This window comes from Crocodylus siamensis, chromosome 4 (genome assembly GCF_052110815.1).
Source record: "Crocodylus siamensis isolate JL-2025a chromosome 4, ASM5211081v1, whole genome shotgun sequence".
Taxonomy (NCBI): Eukaryota; Metazoa; Chordata; order Crocodylia; family Crocodylidae; genus Crocodylus; species Crocodylus siamensis.
Window position 1 is genome coordinate 157,388,095 of NC_143398.1, and position 12,113 is coordinate 157,400,207.

The following is a 12,113-nucleotide window of genomic DNA, read 5'->3' on the forward strand; positions in this document are numbered from 1 at the left end:
TCCCTGCCAGCATGATCCATCACTGTGCAGGGAGGCACACAGATTGCACACACACACTTATAATATACACACATAGAAGAAGAAAAATCAGATATTCATAAGAGAACAAGAGTCAGATTATATATAGTAGTTATTAGTTATTAATATTATTATAGTTTACATAGAGACTGAAGACAATACAGAAGTCAGATGCAGACTGAGACTAACACAGAACTCAGGATCTTAGAATGAGATATATCATTTTAGGTACACATTACAACACAGAAGAAGAACAAGAAGTACAGTAGTAGTCACACATTTACATTAACAGAACATCACAGAAGAAGGCACCATATATAGTTCTTAATAATCAAAGAAGAGTCCAGTGCATGCACACAACACAGATGGAATAAAACACACCACAGTCACACTTCACATTCAAAATTCATAGTAAATAAATACATCACAGCAGAGAAGAAGACAGACAGACAGACAGCACACATTTTTTTCCATAATTCTGAATACTTATTACTGAATCAATCAAAGAAGAGTCCAGTGCACACACACAACACAAAGGGAATAAAACACACAACACAAAAGGAGTGATGCACACTTTTTGCAGCACAGGAAAGATTAATATGAAGCATGCTATAAAGGCAGATGCCAGGTCTTCTGGCAGGGGAGGGAGAGGGGGTAAGGGGAGAGCTAGAGCTGCAAGTCCCACCTGCCCCCCCCAAAAAACATTCTCTTCTCAAGCAGCCATGACGCTTCTGCTGCCAGTAGAAGCAAGGAGGTGGGAGCAGTGTCTGAACCTGATGTCTCTGCACCTGCACCACCTCCCCATAGTTCAGAAATAGGCACCAGCAGCAAAATCACTGTCTCCTCTACCCCTATGTCATCTTTCAGCGTGAGCCTCCCACTGCCAGAGGAGGAGCTGGAACCAGGGGTGCTGAGCGCACTGGCTCAGGCAATTCAGGGGACTGAGGGGGAATCAGAGTTTGTGCTCCCCACCCCTCAAAGTTCCATAGACTCAGGTCTCTTCCCGAAAGCAGCACCTTGGCGGAGGTTGTGGAGGCAAGTAGCTCAGCTAAGGCACCTCCTCCTGCTGTTGTGCCTCACCCTCAACCCAGAAGCAGGCGAGTAGTGTAGTGTAGGAGCATTTTGATCTGGCAGATGATCCCAGGTTTGCTATCTGCCAGCACTGCCAAAGGCACATCAGCCAGGGCAAGGACATGAAACATTTTTCCACCATGACGATGCTGCTGCATCTCAGGAGGCAGCACTCCCTTGCCCTTCTTGCTGCTCAGCCTGGCACCAGTGTGAGCGTGCCAAAAGGGAAGTCTCCTGCTCCCTCCAGAGCCCCCTTGCCCCCAAAGCAGAGACAGGCCACCCTGGAACAGTGGGGAAAAGCTGCAGACAGAGGGCAGTGAGTTGCAAAGGTGAGCGAGATCACCCAGACCACCCAGGCTGGCTATTGCTCTGGATAGCCAGCCCTTCTTCCTAGTTGAGCGGCCAGGGTTCAAGTAGCTCATAGCACTTCTGGCCACATCTTAAAAAGTGTCTACATGCACCACCTTTAGCAAGACAGCAGTGCCCTCCCTGTATGAGGCATGCAGGGAGTACTAGAGGTAAGAGCTGTGCAAGGCAGGGTCACAGGTAGCCTTGCACTTCACCTCAGACATCTAGAGCAGCTGGGGTGGCGATCACGCCTACCTCTCCCTCACAGGGCATTGGTGCGATCAGTCAGGCTTTCGGTGGGCTCTCCTCTAAGCCAAGGTGCTGAATGAGTCCCACACAGCAAGGGAGATCATGGGGGCCATGAACCGCATGGTGCAGGGGTGGCTCGTTGGGCAGGCTGAATTCACCCATGGGTTCATGGTCACCAACAATGGGGCCAATATGATGAAGGCTGTCCATGATGCCAACTTTGTATGTATCCGCTGTGTGGCACACTGGCTGCACCTCATAGTCAGGGATGCCTTGGAGAGGGACAGGACTGCCAGAGATGGCACCACCACCACTACTGCTACAAGCCAGATGATTTCAAAATGCAGGAAGGTGGTGGGCTACTTCCACTGCAGCATCAAGGGGAAGAAGATGCTGCAGGAGAAACCTTTTCCATTACATCACTAAGACAAGGGCAGAGAAATGAATGCAACACTTACCTGAGAAGCCCAATACACTAGAGCAGCTGCTGAAGGCTTTTGATGAAGGCTTTTAACTAGGGCTGTGCAGAGCAGGTAATATTTGATTCGACAGCCATGTCGAATATTAAACCTGGTTCTGCTTCGATTTGCTATCCGCTTCGAGTCGAAGCGGGTCTGCTTGGACTCAAGGTCGAAGCTCAGTCGAATATTTGAGCTGCTTCGACTTCCCTATAGGCTATAATAGGAAAGGTTGAAGCAGGCTATAACTTTGGCATTTCTTGTCTGATCGTGATGAAACTTGCAGGAATGGTATCTCTTGAGAAGCCCACAAAGCCTGCCAACTTTCAACAAGATAGGTTTAGGGGGTGCAGAGAAACTGGACCCCAAATTCTTGAGAGAAAACGTCCTGTGACTTCTGTGTGGAAAGCCACAGGGAGCTCAAAGCTGCAGGCTTGCTAGCCCCTGAGGAGCCCACAAAGCCTGCCAACTTTCACGGTGATAGGTGCAGGGGTTTGGGGGAAACTGCACCTTAGGCTGCTGACAGACAACTCGTGATACAGATGGAGTGAGGAGGGTGGCACTCACTCCATCTGCACCTGGAGCTTGGGGAACCCCAGCAGCAGGAGGTTCACCTTGAGGAGCACCAGCTGCTCCACCAAAGCATGATCCAAGCAGGTGCAGTGGTGTGTCACAACATCCACAGCCATGCTGAACACCCTGTGGCTTGGCACACTGGTTGGTGGACAGGACACGTATTCCCGGGCAACTGTGGCCAGATCTGGCCACATCGGGCTGTGGGGTGCCCAGTAGGCCAAGGGGTCGCAGTGCAGGGGCTCCACAGGCTCAGCAAGATAAGCAGACACCACAGTGTGAGGACTGTCTGCCTGATCCTGGGGTCTGATGGGTCTGGACCCCCTAATGTTTGCCATGGCCTTAGCCCATATTGGCAGCGCCTGTGGTGGAGGGGAAGACTGGCTCGTGGATGGCAGGCTGGGTTCAGGCAGTGGATCCCCCTGTTCCACTTCCCCCCACCTCTGCTATTCCGCCTCCGTCACTTTATTAATAAGTACCCCCCTCCAGTGACTCAGTGTCTCGCTGCCTCACATGGTGCCCTTCACCCTTGGGTCACAGATGGCGGCCAGCATGTGCACTGTGTTGGACCCCAAGGGTTCAAGCCTTTTCCTAAGGCCCTCCTCCAGCCACATCACCAGTGCCTGCACATCTGGTGACAGCAGCCTGCCTTAGCCAGGGACACTGGTCCCTGGGAAGCTCTCCGTTTGGCTGCAGAGCTCTTTCACTATGGGGGCCACCCGGCTGAGGAAGGCATCAGCAGCACTGAGGATCTCAGTAGTCTCAAGGAAGGGCTTGAGGACCAGCAAGATCTGGGAGATGGCATCCCATTCAGCTTTGGTCAGGGGGCCGCTGATCCCAATCTCCCTAAGCAAAGCCAGCTCATGGATGGCCTTCTGTTGCTCCACCAGCCTCTCGAGCATCAGGTATGTGGAGCCCCACCAAGTCTCCACGTCCTAGATGATTCTGTGCTGCGGGACATTTAGTTCTGCTTGTTTGTCCCGCAGCATCTTGCCCCCCTCGATGCTCCGGTGGAAGTAGCCTGCCACCTTCCTGCATCTGGAAACGAGCCTGCTGGTGTTGCTGGCGCCATCACCGGCAGCCCTGTCCCCCTCCAAAGCATCCATCACAATCAGATGTAAATTATGTGCCACACAGCAAATACCAGCAAAGTTGGCATCACGGACTGCCTTGACCCATTGTCAGTGACCATGAAGCCGCAGGTGAGCTCAGCCTGCCCAACGCTCAGCCACCCCTGCACCATGCGGTTCATGGCCCCCTTGTCTCTGCTGCTGTGCAGGACTCATCCATCACGTTGGCGTGAAGGAGAGCCCACCGACAGCCTGACTGGCCACACCAATGCCCTGTGAGGGAGAGGTACGCATGATCTCTGCCCCGGCTGCTCCAGATGTCCAAGGTGAAGTGTACGGTCACCTGCGGACCTGCCTTGTGCAGCTCCTCCCTCAAGTGCTCCCTGCATGCTTCATATAGGGAGGGCACCACCATCCTGCTGAAGGTGGTGCATGCGGGCACCTGGTAGGATGGAGCCAACAGTGCCAGGAGCCGCCTGAACCCTGGCCGCTCAACAAAGGTGAAGTACTGACCATCCACAGCAAGCATCTCCCCAGTGCTCGGGGTTACCTTGCTCACATTTGCAACTGGTCCCTTTTGCCCTCAGTGTTCCAGGGTGCCCTGCCTCTGCTGTGGGAGGACGGGGGCTGTGGAGTGAGTGGGGGCCATTCCTGTGGCAAAGGGGTAGTACCTGTGGAGATGATTCAGCATCCCCGAGGTGGTCATATGCTTTGTTCCCTTGCCCCGGCCGATTTTGGCTTAGCAGTGCACGCAGATAGCAAACGCGGGATCATCTGCCAGCTCATAATGATCCCAGACCATGCTAGTACTAGGCCTTTCCCTCTGGCGTGTGGGTGCATCTGTGGATGCTGCTGAAATCTCCCCTTCTTCAGCAGTCAGAGGCACAGGAAGAGAAAGAGCTGACTCAGCTGAGCCACTTGCCTTCACCTGTACAGAGGCACCTTCTGAAGTGCCTTCTGGGAAAGACTTCATGGCTTGAAAGGAAAAAACCTGAGGGGTGTCGAGTACAAACTCGACTGATTCTCCCTCCTTCCCCTGAGATCCAGAACCAGCACCAGCTCTTCTTCTGGCACTGGAGGGCTCAGCATAGGCAGTGACACGGGTGGAGTGTGCTGCTGTGCTGGTTGCAGTTATGGTGGGAGAGGTGGTGGCTGCTGTGTCTGGACATGAGAGAGTCTCAGGCACGGGCAGTGGCTCTGGTGGCACTGCTGCTCCCCTCTCTTCACTGCTTGTAGCAGCCTCATCCCTTGTAGCGGGAGGAAAGAGGCTGCATCTGAGTTTGGTGGGGGGAGAAACTGCAGCTCTCCTGCTTGCAACCCCCCTTGCTCCCCTTCGTGCAGGCTGGCTAGTGTGGCCACCTGCCTTTCCACCCCACTTCATAATGTGTTTCTTCATATGTAAACTGGAACCTCAAAGTGTGCTGTGCGCCACGGGTTAGATTTTTGGATGTTATGTAAATGTGTGTGTGTATGTAGATAATATATTGAGAAGCGTTGGTGTGGTGGAAAGAATGAATGATGTATAAAAATATATATATATAAAGTAAATTCCTATACGTAGAATAGATCCTAGGCTACTACTAACCCTATCCAATATAAGAGTAAACTAATATGAAAAGCAGTTATAAAATAAAAGCACCAAGTTCTCAGAAATCCCTGTTGCTGGCATTGCAAGCAGGGAATCTGTTGAAGATCAGGGCTTCCAGCCATTGTGGTCTCACGCAGAGGTGCTGGAGAACACCAGCAGCTCAAAGTGACCCCAAGGCAGAAAGCAGGGGAGCTGAGAAACTGCTGCCTTTTCTGCATTTTCTCTGGCCCTCCCCCAGAGCACTGGGATTGGAAGGGACCTCAGAGAATGCTGACAGGTCACTGGCCAGCCACACGTGTCAGTCATGAAAGCACTCCTTCCCCCTCCCCCCTCCCTCCCCTTACTTTCCCTTTTTTTTCCCCAGCAGGGAATCCAGTATAGGCAAGTCGAAAATTCGACCCGCGCTTTTAATATTCGACTTCCGGTATTTGATTCAACAGCTATTCGACCAGCTGCTATTCGACTCGACTTTCACTTTTCAGGGTTGAATATGTTGAATATTTGTCCAATCAAATATTAAGTCGAAGCTTTGCACAGCCCTACTTTTTACTGTGACCCCAGGAAAAAATGAGACTGTGGAAGGTTACTGGGTTTTTTTAAAACCCAGAATCAAGACCCAGGAGAAGGAATAGATAATTATGTTAAGAGCTGAAAACATTAGTACCCACATGTAATTTTGGGAATGTTAACAGACTCCCTTATTAGAGACAGAATTACCTGAGGGACATCTAATCATAAAATAAGGGAGATTTGTTCCACACCAGTAATTGCTTTGGTTCTTTCCTTAGAGAATTCAGCTTCTCATGAAATTTGGACACACTTGTCCAGGGTCAGATCAGTTTCTTTCAACAACCCCTGCACTGGACCCTGTGACCTCAACAGGACTCTGGCCTACTCCTGAGAAACTGAGAGTCATTAAGGAAGTGCCCAGACCCCATATGTAAAGGGAGTGCAGAGATTTATGGGCATGGCTAACTATCTTTCCAGACTCTGTGCACACTTCTCAGACACCTGTGAACTTTTGACTATATCCAGATGAGCACAGCCATGTGGTATGTGACACTGCAGACACATCTGCAGTGTCATATACCACATGTTCAGATGTTCTCTGCGCTGCTCCATTGCAGCACAGAGGGGTTTTTTTTACCCTTGGATATCCAGGGGTCAAAAAATGTAGAAAAAAACCCCGAGCAGTGCATGCATGGGCAGTGCACGCTGCTTGAAACCAAAGCCAGGCTGCCCAGTGCCACACTGCAGATGTCAGCCAGGCTCCATGTGGCAGAATCTCTGCTTTTGCAGCCCTGGGAGGCCCCCAGAACCCCAGGTAAGGCTGCTGGGGCCAGCCCAGTGCTGGCCCTAGCCTCCCCTACTCCACCCAGGATAACTTGCTGCGCACCAGTGTGCATGTGGCACAAGCGTTCCCCGGAGTCAACTAGCAGCAGCCTACTTTAATTCTCTGCAGGACAAAATGCCTAGTGGAGAAGCTGCGAGGGAATGCCCTGAAGCAGATGCTGGTGAGTGGAGGACAGTCACGACCAGGGCCAGGCCTCTTGCCATAGAAACAGCCCCCCCTGGGGCAGTTGGGAAACAAATATGAGGCCCTGGCTGCACTGGAGGAATGTGCGGTGGGGGCAAGTGCACTGGCGGAGCCTGCTGCCATCACTGAGTGAGCTGAGGGCTGGCCAGGTAAGCAGAAGAAGAGACAATATGCCATCATTGTGGATGACTCCCTACTGAGAGGAATAGAGGGGCCAATCTGTTGTCTGGATCCCATGGTGTGTGAGGTCTGCTGCCTGCCCAGAGCCAGGATCAGGGATGACATGGCAAGAATTCCTAACCTCATCCAGCCTTCTGAAAACTATCCTATGGTCCTCCTCCATGTGGGAACAAATGATGTGGCCAGGAGTAGTCCAGACCATATCATGAGAGACTACAGTGCTCTGGGGACCAGGCTTAGGAAGACAGGGGCACAGGTGGTCTTCTTGTCAATCCCCCCAGTCAGTGGTCACAGTAGGCATCACGTCACCTGTACCAGAGAAGTCAACCCATGGCTCCAGAGTTGGTGCTATCATGTGGGTTTTGGCTTCCTGGACCACAAACTGTACATGCCTGCACATGTGGATGTGGTCCCTGAGTACAGACTCTCTATAAGGGGTTTACTCCTTCACCTTTTAAGGGACAATTACGAGGCACATCATATGTTTAAAAAGCTGAGAGTGCTATCCCTATGGACAATGCCAACTGCTCTCTAAACCCTGCCTATGTCGTAACCTTAAGACATTGTACAAATATAAATTTTATAAAATCTGACCCCTCTTCCACCTTCTGGAGTATGAAAATCCCCTTTAATTTCTTGGCGGATTTTCCCAGTCTCTTCGGGAAGTCAGGGTCTGTTACCAGCAGCTCCTTCCCAGAAGCAATACTCCTTTAAAATGACTTCTGCTTCTCTGGCAGTCATCCATCCCATTCTGACTGAGTATTGTCTTTTATCTCAACTGTTACTTAACCACAGCTGGGGAACAGCTGTTCTTTTTCCACTTATCTCTTTGGGGCTGTTATAGCAGGATTTATATACATCTGCTCATATTGTCCTACCTAATTCCTAAAGAAATGGACTTTTTTTTGCTTATATTGTTAATGGAACCTACTGACACGATAATTTCTTGTAATCAATTAAAACCTGTTGAGTATTCTCTATATGTTGCCTAATTTTTAATAGATCAGGTGTGTGATGTAGGTTCAAACTCCATAAACGTATTGTATTAGCCCCTGTAATCCTGAAGTGACCATTCATAATTAATGCATAATCATGCAATTAACACAAAATTAATTCTATTATCATTTATTACAAGATTATTTGGGTTTTCTAAACTATTGTACAGATTTCAATGAGCTGCTTCATTACTAATTTTTCTCCTCACAACAGGAAATAAAAGCAAAAACAAAGAGACTACTTCTGAAAGTAAGTGTCATAAATTTCCCTGCCCCAAGGCTTGAACACCAATATCTGGTACAGCTGGTTTTAACTAGAGCAAGCTATTCTTTGTTGACTGTTCTACTCATATAAATATACACCAAAATATAATAAGGTAAAGTAACTGCAATGCCTTAAGCTACTACATCTACAGTCTGTTCTGTGCCACCTGCTATGTATGTTCAGTTTGCCACGTCCTTCAGTAACCCATTTCTTCCCTATCTCTCCACTGTATATATATTTAGCATTACAGGACCACTGCCTAATGTTCAGCTTATAGAAGAATTTATTTAGTATGATCTTTGCTATTAGTGAGGCCCCAGTGTTTCTGAGAGATGATAAGTCATGGGATCTAGAAATCAAGCCATGTCCAGACTCTCAGTAATGCTAAGTAGCCTGTCCTCAGAACTGTGTACTAGGGCTATGTGAAACAGCACCATTTCATTTCAACTTGTGTTTCACCATTTTGAAGGGTGTTTCAGGTGCTCCTAGAAGAGCAGGAACTGCCTGGGGAGAACCCAAAGAGCCAGGCAGGAGCCCAGGTGCAGGTTGCTATGGCAACCAGCTAATAGGAAATTAGTCTGCACCTGGTCAGCTGGCTGGAAGGGGCACGGCCCTGGGCCCATATAAACCCCAGGCTGGAGCTAGGGAGGGCAGGTCTCCACCGGCAGCCAAGGGGGAAGGAGTCCTCGTAAAGTAAGTGAAGGGAAGAGGCCTGACTAAGTTCTGCTCCTAGTATGTAAAGGGGCAGAGCACACCTGTTGTGAAAACAGGACCCAAAAGGGAGTCTGGGAACCCACAGGGTTCAGAGAGCCCATCAAACTGTGTCCAAGAGGACTTAAAGGCAGCCTCCCTATTTTTATATTTCCATCAAAGACGTGGAAGGTGTAACTGAGGGTGCCCAAGCTGCTGACAAGCAAAACACGTGACATGTATGATTTTGTGTGTGTGTTACAGCAAGCCTTCACTGGCACTGGGGCCTCTACACGACACGGCAGTATACCCTAATGAAGTCTCCTCCTCCCCTACAGCCTCAGTCCGCTCCACTGCTTCAAACAACAGGTAAGTAAACAGCACAGTAGCACTAGCAGCATCTCAGGCAGCCCAACTGTCACAGCCTTCCTTTCCTTTCCTGCAGGAGCTTCTGCTCCAGCAGCTGCCAGAGAACTGTCCCTGCCAGCCCCATCCCTGGGGCTTAGATGTGCCCAGGGCCCTGCCTCCTTCCAGTTAGCTGACCAGGGACAGATGCAGGGGTGTAGGTTGTAGCCATGTTGGTCTAAGGACAGGGTACTGGCAGACAAGGTTCTTTGGGTCAATCTGGTATCTTTTAGTAGATCAACTGAATAGCTGGTAAAATATATCTTAGCATGCTTTCAGGTTGAAAAATACTTTGTCAGGCTGAGGAAGCACCTGCAGTTGGTGTATGTGCTCTTCTGGGATGGAAGGAATAGTAAAGAAGCCAGAGGCTGGTGTGCAATGCAGGCAAGAAAGTCAGTCAGTGAAAATGGAAATGGAGGTGTCAGGGGTGAGGGACAGGCTGGGGGTGGGGGAAGGGGGATTGTAACCTTCTGTGCCTATCCCCTGAGTGTCTTGTGTTTGGGTTCTTCTCGAACCTCGTTGTGGCTTCTTGGGCTGCACGGCCAAGCTATTGGGAGTGACCTCGGATCAGTTCCCCCAGTGGTCTCGCCTGCCACGTCTTTGATGATAAGTAGTTTCCTATTGGGAGAATGATTTCTGGTCCTGCCTGACCTGGTACTTTCCCTCGGCTGTCCTCACAATATTTCTTCTCGGGGCTCCACCTCCCCTACACCACACCTAACACCAACCATAATGTTGTCCATCAGGGCTGATGTTCTGGCCGTCCCTGGCACTCAGTCCCTTAGGGTCTGCAGTCATTGGCTACTGGTGGTATTCGTACCAAGCATGCCCTGCAGCCCCGCTTTCCTCCCGGCTTATGCTGCATCTGACTCTGCCCGGGCTTCAACCCCACTTGCCGCATTGTTTCCTCCCCAGGTCTGGTACCTGCCATCTGTTGTCCATGTCAGGGTTCCATCCCCCTTGCCTTTGCTGGTGTCCCAGTCACTGCTGCCGCTGACCTCCATTCACGCCAGCCCCGTGAGCAACTTCTTGGACCCTCGTTGGCCCAGTGTCCCCATCGCACTCCCCTTCCATGGGAGCCACCACGTCCCCTCACCAGGATTGCCTGGACGTTCTGACTCTTCCAAGCCAGTTGGGGACACTACTTCTGGTCCCCACGGCTTCCTTCCTACCAGGCCTTTTATCTTGGTGCTGGGTGTCTGCCTGGCCAATTGCCCTGGCACACTTTTATAAAGCACACCCAGGCAGACGCAGGAGCTGTTCTCGGCTCCATCACAGGTTTTTCCTTTGATCTTCACCTGCAGTGGCTGGAGCCACCATGGTTTCACTTTCGCTGTGATCGGCTGCTGGCGCGGTGTCCTGCCGCCTCTCCTCTGCTTCAGTTAAGTTTTCTCCACAGGGACGTAGCAGGTAAAAGTGGAGAGGTACCTGGGGAGTCAGATGTAGGTTGTAGTGTGTCAGAATTCCAATGCCTGCATTGAGTCCATGAGTTTCTATACCTAGGAGGTTGATGAAGTGCAGTTCATAGGCTCGTCTGTGAAAAGTGGTTTGTAAATTCAAACAAGCACTGAACCTCGCTAACCTCATCACCAGAAGCCAACTTCCTACAGCCCAAAACACACTGAATGGATCCAGGCCATACTTTGACAAGACATGCAAAACCTGCCAACAATGTCACCAGTATGGAGATATCTTCACAATACATATCTCCATCAGGGCACTTGGAAAATATGTAGGAGACACCAAGCAACAACTGCACACCAGAATGAGTGCAGACCGAAAATCTATCAAAGACAAGAACGCCCAACCTCCTGTCTCCAATCTGTCAGGCCTGATCCTCAAAGGGAATTTACAAAATTTTCACAGACTCACCTCCAGAGCTAGACAGCATGCTGCTGTGACTGCTTCCCCAATGCAACTGGGGAACAGATACGAAGCCCTGGGAGCACTGGAGGATGATGCAAGAGAGGAAGCCACAGGGGAAGACACATCTGCAACAAACACCAGGCAGCCTGAGCAACAACTGAGCAGCCAGAGGAAGAGACGCCAGGTCATTGTGGTGGGCAACTCCCTCCTGAGAAGTGCAGAGGGGCATATCTGTCAACCAGATCCCACAGCATAGGAGGTTTGCTGCCTACCCAGAGCCAGCATCTCAGACATCACCGTGAGCATTCCGACCTCATCTGGCCCTCTGATTACTATCCCATGGTCTTTGTCCATGTGGGCATGAATGATGCAGCTAGGAGTAGTCCAGGAAGTATTGACTACAGGACTCTGGGAGCTAGGCTTAGAAAGTCGGTCTTCTCGTCCATCCTTTCGGTCAGTGGTTGCTGTCAGCATCAAGACACCTGCATCAGGGAAGTCGACCTGCAGCTCTGGAGTTGGTGCCATCATGCGGGTTTTGGCTCCTACAACCACAATCCACACTTCCATGAGAGAGGCATTCTGGGATGAGATGGTCTTCATCTCTTTTCTAAAGGTAAGAGTCTGTTCTCTTACAGGTTGGCTGATCTCCTCTGAACGGCTTTAAACTAGGTTCGTTGGGGGACAGGAAAGCAGAGGGTAATGAGAACCTAGGATCAGCAATCCATGAGCAATGCACTGGATCAGCCCGTAAGCACTAATGGACCCGACAGATATCAGGACAGGGGAGTGCCAAGGGCACC

At 50.5% G+C, this 12,113-nt stretch overlaps 1 pseudogene; it reads left to right on the forward strand.

Annotated features, from left to right (window-relative positions):
- The first annotated feature begins 740 nt into the window (after positions 1-740).
- LOC149866918 (uncharacterized) lies at positions 741-7,627 on the forward strand (annotated as a pseudogene).
- Positions 7,628-12,113: the final 4,486 nt, after the last annotated feature.